Genomic DNA, 10,023 nt, shown 5'->3' with positions numbered 1-10,023 from the left:
AAGGAGCTGAATAGAATATTTCAAGGGGCAGTTTGGAAATACAAGGCAAAATATTATAATGAAACATGCAAGGAGCTGGAGTGAAAAAATCAAAAGGACTAAACTCACTCAGCATTTCTTAAAATGAAGGAACTGAAGAATAAATTCAAGCCACGAATTGCCGTGCTTAAGGATGCTATGGGCAGAATATTGACTGATACTGGAAGCATTAAAAGAAGATGGAAGGAGTATGCAGTCACTTTACAAAAGCATTAACTAATACAGAAGAATTTCAAGAAACAACATATGATCAAGAGGAAATGGTGATGAAAGATAAAGTTCAGGGTGCTCTGAAGGACTTGGCAAAACTGACATATTCCAGCAAACAGATGCTGCCCTGGATGTGCTCACCAGCTTGAGCCAAGAAATCTGGAGGACAACTAGCTGGCCAACTGACTGTAAGAGATCCATATTTATTCCCATTCCAAAAAAAAGTGACCCAACACAATGTGAAAATTATCAAGCAATATTACTAATATCACACAGTAGCAAATCCTGCTGAAGGTTATTCATAAATGACTGAACTATACATGGACAGAGAACTACCAGAAATACAAGCTCTGTTTAGAAGAGATCATGGCACTAGAGGCATTATCACCAATATCAGATAGATCTTGGCAGAAAGCAAAGATTACCAGAGGAATGTCTATTTGTGTTTCATTGACTATGCAAAAACATTTGACTGTGTACATCAACTACAAATTATGGTTAACCTGGAGGAAATTGGGAATCCCAGGACACTTGAATGTGCTTATGCAAAATCCATGCTCAGACGAGGAAGCAGTCCTCAGAACAGAGCAGGGAAGCACTGCATGATTCCAAATCAGGAAAGGAGTGTGTCAGAGATGATGCATCCTGGCTCCATACTTTTTCAATCTATATTCAGAACAGATCATTTGGGAAGCAGGGTTTTATGAGAAGGAATGTGGCCCAATGTGATATAGATCTTCAAAGATGGACCTCTCTTGATAACATGCCCATAATATGTAATACAGAGTTTCACCTAGTGCACATATATAAGGAACTTTCTGAATATGCTTCTTCCAAGATAGACTTATTTGTTCTTTTGACAGTCAATGGTATATTCAATATTTTTCATCAGCATGATAGTTTGAAAGCATCAACATTTGTTGTCTTTTTTTATTCTTTCACATGAAGCAATTGAAAATATAGCTCACTTGGACTTCAAAGTAACCTCCTTGCTTTTGAGCAATTTAAAGAAGTTCTTAAGAGCATATAGGCCCATTGTAATATGTTGTTTTATTTCTTGACTGCTGCTTCCATGATACTAGACCAAATGACTGCTTCTCAATCTATGTATAGGTTCCACAGGAGCACAAATTAAGTTTTCTGGAATCTCTATTCTTCACAGTGTTTTCATTAATTTGTTATGATCCACACAATAGGATGCCTTTGTAAAGCTAATAAAACACAGGTAAAAATCTTTCTAGTACCCTCTGCTTTTGGTTATGCTCAATCTAATGCCAATAATAATATCCTCATTCCATACTCTGTTTGAATACAACTTGAATTTCTAACTGTTCTTTTCAACTGTTTTTTAAAAATTACTTACATGCAATATAATGATATTTTGCAATTTATGCATTCTGTTGGATCACCTTTCTTCATCATGGGCACACATATGGATCTCTTCCAGTTGACTGACTAATAAACTAATTCCAAATTTCTTGGCATAGATGAGTGAGCACGTGCAGAGCTGCATCTTGATGTTGAAATATCCCAAATGATATTACATCAATTCTTAGGGTTTCATTTTTTCCCCCAGTGTCTTTCATGCAGCTTGAATATCTCCTTTTTAGTGTCGTTGTTTCTTGATCATATGCTAGTTCCAAAATAACTGAACAGTTGCTATGTGCATTCATAGTGCTAGTGAACATGGCCCTGATTTTATACAGAGATTGCATTCTAATGAGAAATTAAGTAGTTAGGTGAATCCAACAGCTCCAGTGACCTCATGTGTAAGACGTTGTGCTAATAAGCCAAAGGCAGGGACTCACTGGCAATTCAAATCCATCAATGGCTTCATAGGAGAAAGATGGACAATATCTAGTCTTGCGAATTTCATTCTAAAAAAAAAAACACACACACACAAACCTGCTAAATTGGTTCCAGCAATACAGCAAAGGGATAGTTGAGTTTCTAGCCCAAAGATTTCATGTTTTTATATGTATGTGGGCTTTTCAAATATTTTTATTTATCCAATATCAGCACTTAAACATTGCCATGTTAGATGATGATTCATTTTAACTGCTTTAGAATTATATTTATAATCTTATCAATCAATCTCATCTGTGTGTGTGTATAAAGACATATGAAATATATCCCAACCACAATCTTTGCTTCCAGAATTATGACTTTCAATTGGGATGGATAAGACATGAATGGATAAAAAACAAAGGCATCGTTGTCAAATAGTCAATAATGCTAGCTATCATTCAACGATCTTGTATATTATATACCTACATTTTCCAAACACATAATAGGATGCATCTCATTTGTTTCTAACATTAATCCCTTGCGAAAATGATTAACAATTCCATTCCCAGCCCCCAAAGAAAGTTACTTAAAATTACATAGCTCTTAAATGATAATGCCAAGATTCAACTCCACCTGCTCAGATCCGTATGGTTCATTACAGCTGCAAACAAGCTTCAGGTATCCAAGAATCCAAGAGATGCCAAGTTGATAACCAACAGTGGAAGAGATTATCCAACAACTATTCCTGAGACTCCTACAGTTAGCCTGACATCATTTTGCATACAAAAGATTGCCTCAGAAAATTACGATTGCAAAAATAAACAAAATAAACAATAGAGTGAAAGAAAAGAAAACCACTCACCAAGGAAATGAGAAAGTGCACTGTCATGGTGGAAGTAATCACTTTGGCTGATGTAAAAGTGTACACCAGGAACTAGTGGAGACTTTTGCTGTTTTTTAACTACCTACAGGTAAAGACATTTCACTACTTCCTTCGGTAATCCATACAAGTTACTAGAACATTTTACTGCCAATGACTGTATTTGTCTGTCTTGTTCCAAATGACTCATGAACCACAGTTAACTTCATGATTTTTTTTTTATTTTCCCACAAAAAGATTAAGTGGTGATTAGATCATTTTTAAAGACTTTTTGGAATCTTCTAATGCTTCTTTTAAAAATTGAGTATCAATAGGAGTGTTTGCAAGAACTTGCTCCAATACAGTGAAATGTGAGAGCTGGTAAGCTGCATGTTGTTGTTAGGTGTGTAGTTATGATTCATAGCGACCCCATGAACAACAAATGTGAGCTTAGCCTATCCTGTGCCATCCTCACCGTCTCTGACATATCTGCACCCATAGCTGCAGTCACTGTATTTATCCATGTCATCCAGGGTTTTCCTCTCTTCTGCCGATCTTCCACCTTTTCAAGCGTAATACTCCACTTCACACAAGAGCCTCACATGCTCAGAATACGTGAGACAAAGCTTCATCATCTTTGCCTGCAAGAAGCAATCTAGCGGCACTTTCTCCAAAACATATCTGTTTGTTCTCTGTGGGACTTTTAGTGTCTCCTCCTACACCACAGCTCAAAGGCATCAATTCTTCTTCTGTCATCCTTCTTCACGGTCCAGCTTTTAGATGGACAGCATGTGATTGAAATGTCCATGGCCTGAATCAGGTTCACCTTACTCTACAAACTTACATAATTGCTCCTAAGTAACTTGTAGAGTTCTGTGGTAGCAGACTTTCCCATTACAATACACTTCTTGATCTCCTAACTGCAGTTACCAAGAGTATTTGGTTGTGGATCCTAGCAATACTTAATCATGGAAAACTTCAGTCTTCATCTTTTATGATGTTGCTTATTAGTCCAGTGGTGAGGATTTTTGTCTTTTTTTATATTGAGAAGAAATCATATTGAAGGCAGTAGGCTTTGGTCTTTTATATGAAGCATTTCAAGTCTTTCTCACTTTTAGCAAGTGGAGTTGTTTCATTTGCATAATGTAGGTTGTTGATGAGTCTTTCTCCAATCCTGACCCCACATTTTCCTTCACAGAGGCCAGCTTCTCATATTATTTACTCAATGTAGAGATTAACTAGGTATGGAGAAAGGATACAGCCCTGATGCAAACCTCTCTTGATTTTAAGCCTTGCAATGCTTCCTTGTTCTTTTCAGACAAGAACTTCCTGATATAGCTATAAGTTTCACCTGAGTGTAAATAAGTGTTCTGTGGTTACCATTTTTCTCAAATTTAGCCATCATTTTTATGATAATCACAGTCAAATACCGTATAGTCAATAAAAAAATAGTCATTCTTTTGACATTCTCTACTTCCAGCTAGCATCCATCTAGCATCAGTAATGACATCCCTGGTGCCACAGATTATTCTAAACTCACCTTGAACTATATAAAGTTCTATATCAATGTACTGCTCTACCTAGTTTTTGGACCAGTCCTTGGAGAAGGACATACTATGTAGAATGGTAGAGGAGCAGCACAGGGGAGAAAGACCCCCAGATTAGAAGGATTGACACAGTAACTGGGGTAATGGGGTGGTGGTGGTGGTTGTTGTTCTTAGGTGCCATTGACTCATAATGACACTATGAACAAGAGATCTGAACCCTGCTCTGTCCTGCGCCGTCCTTACATTTCTTGATATAAAAGAGCCCATTGTAGCAATCACCATGTCAATCCACCTGGTTGAGGGTCTTCCTCTCCTCCACTGACCCTCTACCCTTTGCAACATCATGTCCTTCTCCAAGAAATAGCACCTCCTAGCAATATGTCTAAAGTATGTGAAATGAAGCCTCATCACTCTTGCTTCCATAGAACACTATGGCTGCACCATAGCCAAAACATATCTGTTCATTCTCTTGGCTGTCCATGGGATGTTCAGTGCTCTTCTCCAATACCACAGCTCAAAGTCATCAATTCTTTTTCTGTTATCCCTACTATTTGTCCATGTCCATGCATAGCTGGTAATTGGAAAGACTATGGTCTGAATCAGATGTACCTTAGTCCTCAAAGTGACATCACTACTCCTCAATAATTTGGAAAGGTCCCTAATTTCATATTTTCCCAGTTCAATGTGTGTCCTTATTTCCTGCCTGCTGGTACCAAGGGTGTTACTTGTGGATCCAAGTAAGATGAATCTATTGACAGTTTCAATTTCCTCTCCATCCATCATGACACTGCCTATTGATCCAGTGGTAAGAATCTTTGTACTGAAGGCTGCATTCCTTGATCTTCTGCAACAAGTGCTTCAAGTTCTCCTCACTTTCAGCAAGTAAGGTTGTGTCATCTGCATAATACATGTTATTGATGAGCCTCCCTTCGATTCTGATGCCACACTCTTCTTAGAGTCCAGCTTCTTGGATAGTTTGCTTAGCATATTGATTGAACAGGTATGGAGACAGAATACATCCCTGACACACTCTCTTCCCAATTCCATACCATGCAGTACTCCCCTTCTCCATTTGCACAACAGCCTCCTGATCCAGGTATAGGTGCAGCATTAGCATAATCAAGTGCTCTGGGAGTCCCATTCTTCTCAGTGTCAAGTGTGTCAAAGATAATGAAATTATCTCAGAATGGGGCAGGGTTCAGAGCTATTGTGCATAAGGTCACTTTGAGTAGCAGTCAACTCAACAGTACAGAGCAACAACAAGAGATTTTGTTGATGTGATATTAAAGCAATTTTGCCTGCATGTGATATCAGCACTATTGATATTTTCTACATTCTGTTGGATCACCTTTCTTGGGAATGAGAACAGATACGAATCTCTTCCAGTCACTTGGCCAAGTAGTTGCCCTCCAAATGCCCTCACATTAACTGGTGAGCACATCTAGGGTTTCACCTGTTAGTAGAAACATGTCAGTTGGAAATGGCAATAGAAGTTGTCTAGAATTCTCTGGTTGGATCTGCCTCTAACATGACTATGCTAGATGCCTCAAAAATGACTCTGCTAGAAAGAAAACATTTACAGGAACTGTAGCATCGATTTAGGGAAGGACTACAAAGGTCCTCAGTTATTGTTCTGGTTATGTACTGCAGAGTTGGAACTGACCCATAGCTGATTATCCAGCAGATTTTCAGAGATAGCACATTGGCAGTGAGGTTAATTCCCCGACTTTCTCTCATGGAACATTTGGTGGATTTGAACTGTGTGCCTTTGTATTGGCAATGCAACACAAGCTGATATTGTGCTTTTAAACCTGACCTAAACACATTATCCTTCTTCTACTGCAAACCTCAGTGAGTCAAATTACAATGTGTTTCAATTTCTATTAAGCATTAAGCATATTCTTAAGTTGAAATCTTCACTGTTTAGGAAGAAATCTTATCATATCCGGAAGAAATAAAAAGCATAATGCTTTCTTCCTTTCTTGTGCTGACCATCTACCTTTCCAAGAATGGTATCTTTTGTCAAGGAACAGCCCCACTTAACAATATACCCAAAACACGTAGCTTCACTATACTTTTGCCTAAGGAACACTCTAGTTGAATTTTCTATTAGAAATATTTATTTCTTTTGGAAGTCCATGCACTATTAAGTACTCTTCTCCAACATCATAACTCAAAGGCATCAATTCTTCTGTTATCCTTATTCATTGCCTAACTCAGACGCATAGCAAGTGATTGAAAGATAATGGTTTGAATCAGGTGCACATTCATCTTTAGACTGACATCATTACATCTTAGTACTTTTTAAAGGGCCTTGATAGGCACTTTCCCAATGGAAATACATATCTTGATTTTATGACTGCTGGTACCAAGAGTGTGGATTGTGGATACACAAGTAAAATGAAATTGCCGACAAATTCAATCTTTTCTCTGCCTATCAAGATGCTGCCTATCAGTCCAGTGGTAAGAATTTTTGTTTTCCTGATGTTGTGATATAATACATATTGAAGGCTGTAGTCTTTGATCTTCTGCAGCAAGTACTTAAAGTGCTTCTTGCTTTCAGCAAGCAAGACTGTGTCATCTGCCTGACACAGGTTGTTGATGAGTCTTTTTAGGACCCCAATGCCCCATTCTTCATAAAATCTACCTTCTCGAATGATTTGCTGTGTATATAGATTTTATTTATGATAAGTAGAGAATTGTTGTTGTTGTTGTTATGTGCTGCCGAGTCGTTTGCGACTCATAGCGACCCTATGTACAACAGCCCTAAACCGTGCTCTATCCTGTGCCAATCTCATTGCCTCCTACACACCCATCCCGAGTACCCAAGTCACTGAATCAATCCACCTCATAGAGGGTCTTCCCTTCCTGCACTGTCCCTCTACCCAGTATGATGTCCCTCTCTAAAGACCCGTTTCTCCTTACAACATGTCCAAAGTATGTCAGACAAAGCCCCAGAATCCTTGCCTCCAAGGAGCAGCCTGGTTTAACCCTCACCGGGATGAATCTGTTTGTTTTCTTGGCAGTCCAGGGTACATTCAATACTCTTCTCCAGCACCACAGCTCAAAGGCATCAATTCAAAGTAACGCCTTTAAGCTGTAGTGCTGAAGAAGAGTATTGAATGTACCCTGGACTGCCAAGAAAACAAACAGATTCATCCCGGTGAGGGTTAAACCAGGCTGCTCCTTGGAGGCAAGGATTCTGGGGCTTCGTCTGACATACTTTGGACATTTTATAAGGAGGGAGAGGTACTTGGAGAGGGATATCATGCTTGGAATGGTGGATGGACAGTGCAGAAGGGGAAGAGCCTCTATGGGATGGAATGATTCAGTGACTGGGGTAATTGGGATGGGTGTTTCAGAGGCAGTGAGATTGGCACAGGATAGAGCAAGGTTTAGGACTGTTGTATCTCACTATGAGTCCCAAGCAACTTGAAGGCACATAACAACAACAACAACAACAGTAATCATCAATTATGAGGCCATTTTTATTTGATATGTGCCGGCCATTTCTCATTCATCTTCCACAAGGATTGAATGTCATAAGATCTTTTGTATACTCCAGGTTATAAATAATTAAAATGAAACAAGAAAATAAGTATGGTGGCCAGAGAAATCTGTAGAATCCTAGTCAAGTCACCTTGAAGATTTGTTAAAAGGAGCACAGCTGTCTACAACTATAAACTTTTGAAAACCTATAACATTCATACCAAGGTCAAGATCTCTTAACACTGTCATTGCTATTGTTGTAGTTGTTGTGTACTTTCAAGGAGAAGCTGACTCATAACTGTCTCTCTAGTGGGTTTTCAGAGGCAGTAAATCATATGGAAGGAGATTGTCCATGATCCCCTTACCTCCTGGCGCTACTCTCACTAAATGACTGGGTCCAGCAGGAGACCCAGGGCTGGCTCTGCATGGGGTAAGACCTACCTGGGGGAAACAGTCTTGGCTTACACTGCACTGCAATTCAAGTCCTATTAGGATTTAAGTTGTACTGTTCTCCACCCCATCATCACACACAGAAACGTGTGGAGTCTTCACCGTTATGTCTGCAAGGGTAAGCCAATATATAAACAGTATTTTCTTTGTTATTTAGATCATACTGAAAAAAAGTGATTAGTTCACGTTAAAGTCAAGCTTGAAATTTAAGAATTTATGTGTTCTAAAAAGAGCTTTTAACACACAGGGACACTCACATATATGGGAGAACACAAAAACCAAATGAGGCATCTCTGCCAATAAAAGCCAGGAGAACTAGGAATCCCCAGAAATTCCAATAAGGAAGGCATGAGCGTGACTAAGAAAGTGATTTGGATTTTCATTGTCAATCTGTGAGAAATACGTTTCTGTTCTTTAAAACCACTCACTTGTGGTATCTTTTCTGAGCAGCACTAGAAAACTAACATCGTTTTCTTGCACCTATTATTCTTTGGTACCTGTTCTCTTTCACAGGTGCCAGACTTGCCTTGAGCTCTTCTCATCTAATTCTGGCCCTTCCTCCATAGCCTATGATGGGTATTTCTCCAAGTAAATCTCCTGCACATAAAATTCCACCTTGGAATCTGTTTCTCAGTGGACCTTAACAGATAACGTCGTATAACTTATCTATAGTCGCACAGCTAGTGGATGACAAAGCCAAGGTTCAGCATCTTTCTTTCTAATCATCACATACTGAGAATACTCAAGTTCAAGTTCACTGCTTTCAAATCTGTTTTGACTTATAGAGACCCTCCTTTGAATTCCCAAGACTATAAATCTTAACAGGGGGAGATTTCCCAACCCTCTTATTTTTACCACAACAAGCTATGGATTATGCCACCAGAGTTTCTCATCCACTGGAATAGACACAAAATAGTATTTATTTATGGTGAAAGCTACCTAAATGGTCTTTGTGTATTTTTTGGTAGAAGTGGTTCTAACTGTCTTATTAAATGAAATATCTAAGCTTTTGAGCAATGCGCTTACCTTTCTGTATCAATGCTTTAAAAATATAAAAATGACCAGGGAGTACTTTTAGTTAAAGTTCAAGATTTAAATACTATTTGAAAACAATCACAATCATTTCAAACCTGATCCAAACTCCATGGTTCCATAACATTTGGATTTTAAATCCAGGTTTTCATTCTTTCCTTCTGCAGAACCTTTCTGGAAAGCGTTCAGTTCTGGTAGCCTGGCATCTTCTTGTTCTTGGGGTCTCATGGTAGAGAAAGCAGTTTATTGAGGAAATTAGCTGCACATTCCATTTCTTCCTCCTATTTCTTATTCTTTTTTTAAAAAAAATTAATTTTATTGAAAGTTTACAATGGCTTCGAATTTCCACTCATTCATTGTTGCATCCCTGCCCAATCTCTCACCCAGTTAGCTCTTCTCTCTGAAAAGTAAAAGAAAAATTTTTTCATTGTTATACAATCCCTTCCCCTAAGTCCACTGTAGACAAAAAGATACCAATGGTTGAACCCTGCACATTTATTCTCAAGCTTAAAAATATTCTCTCGAGTCTTCTTAAACCAAATCACAGTTTTGCCTAATTAGTGGATAATGCCTGCCTTAAGAATTTTGAGATAGATAGGTGGGGGGGGG

Source organism: Elephantulus edwardii, unplaced genomic scaffold (assembly GCF_000299155.1).
Source record: "Elephantulus edwardii isolate Elephantulus edwardi_28Jun2011 unplaced genomic scaffold, EleEdw1.0 scaffold00486, whole genome shotgun sequence".
In the NCBI taxonomy this organism is placed as follows: domain Eukaryota; kingdom Metazoa; phylum Chordata; class Mammalia; order Macroscelidea; family Macroscelididae; genus Elephantulus; species Elephantulus edwardii.
Note: the sequence above shows the minus strand (reverse complement) of the source record.